Consider the following 1,675-nt stretch of genomic DNA (forward strand, 5'->3'; position numbering starts at 1 on the left):
ATACACACATGCTTCTGCTATCACACTAGGTCATACCCTCTTCACACCTACTCCTCTCTCCTCCCTCACCCAACCATGGAAATGAATTAACCCCTGACATATATTTTTCTCCTTTTGAAATGTTTTAGAAGGTGGCAGTTATTACTGACTGCCAAAGGGTGGACTGTCAAAGTCAGAAAAATATCCCTATACACGCTGCCATATTTGCACCTCATGCTGGTCCGTGCTGCGCATGCGTGCGCTTTCCCGTGACAGCGCATACCCGCTGATGCGTGCACCCGCTCGCATCGGTATGCGTATTTACGGTAAAGAGTATGTAGTCGTAGCGTGCGACCCAATCGTTACATATTTTCACAATTAATGTAGTTTGTAGATCATGGTCCCTTTGATAGTTTCTGAAAGTTTAGTTAATATAGAATGTCCCTGAGCTGAGGAATCCCTCTTTGTATTGTGGGAAGGGTCTAACAAGAGTCATGCAGCAGTGTTTGGTACCCATCGGAAGAGTATTTAATTAGCAATATTCCGGTGTTGGTTTGGAGCGTATTAATCGCTCGTGCGAATAGTTATGGACATAAGAAGTTTATGTCCATTTCTATTATTTACACATACTCAGGTATGCGGCGGGAAACCTAGTTCCCCACCCACCTGAGCTGTTTGAAATCGTCACAGCCCACCTGTATGAATCAACCTATGACCTTTTGTTATGATGCAGGGCCGAATTCCGACGTCCAATGGACAATGGGATTGTAGGGACTGTAGGATTGCATTGTGTGTGGGGCATAAATAGGCAGGCCGACCACATCCAGCTCTCACTCTTCAACGGTTCTCATTGCTGAAAATCGGGTGCTGGATGTCCAGGTGCATGCGATCGTTTACCCTTGTGCGTAAGTTTCTCTCCGTAATCATATTGTCTTACTGTGAGCCAATCTCTCTCTCTCCGTCTCTCTCCGTCTCTCCTTTCTCTTTTCTCTCACATCTCCCCTAGACTAGTATTGAATTGTATTAGATAGTATTGTATTTTGGTTAGGAAGTCTCTGTTATATTGTAGTGTATCATTTGTACTGTTATCCCCTTTTACAAGTATATTAGATATAATACAGTTAATAGGCTTTGGACCCTAAACCAGTATCTGTGTATTTCCTATAGTGTTAAGTGTTCACTTGAGCGTCGGTGACGCTCAAGCAGCTTTGTAGTTAGTCAGGTTACACAAGGTTGCACTTACACCCTGTATTCACATTAAGGTATTCTGTGTATTTCATTGGTATAAGGTTTAGACATAAAGGTATAGCGTTGTGAGCGTCTGCGCCGCTGGTGACCTCCTCGTGGTCTCGAGCGTATGCTACGCCATAGCGAATCATTACTCTAGACATAACCAATAACGTGTTGTCCTGTGATCACTGGGCCGTGAGCGAACGTGACGCTTGAGCGTCTCGCCTACGGCTGAGCGATCGTTACGCAACTAGCGTACTCTTACGGTACTTCTTAAGTAAACAGCGTACAGTGTTCTTAGACTTCATAAAGGGTTGTTTATACGACAAGGGAATTTAGCATTGTCACCCAGTGCCTGCTCCCCCGCCCCCCCCCTATGTGTTGGAGGGACACGAGCGCATCGTGCGTCTCTCCTGTGTCCCTCCTGGCTCTCCCCCGGCTGGTCTAATAAAGGAAGTGCCGTTCG

The sequence above is a fragment of the Pseudophryne corroboree genome, chromosome 7, assembly GCF_028390025.1.
Source record: "Pseudophryne corroboree isolate aPseCor3 chromosome 7, aPseCor3.hap2, whole genome shotgun sequence".
NCBI classification, from domain to species: Eukaryota; Metazoa; Chordata; class Amphibia; order Anura; family Myobatrachidae; genus Pseudophryne; species Pseudophryne corroboree.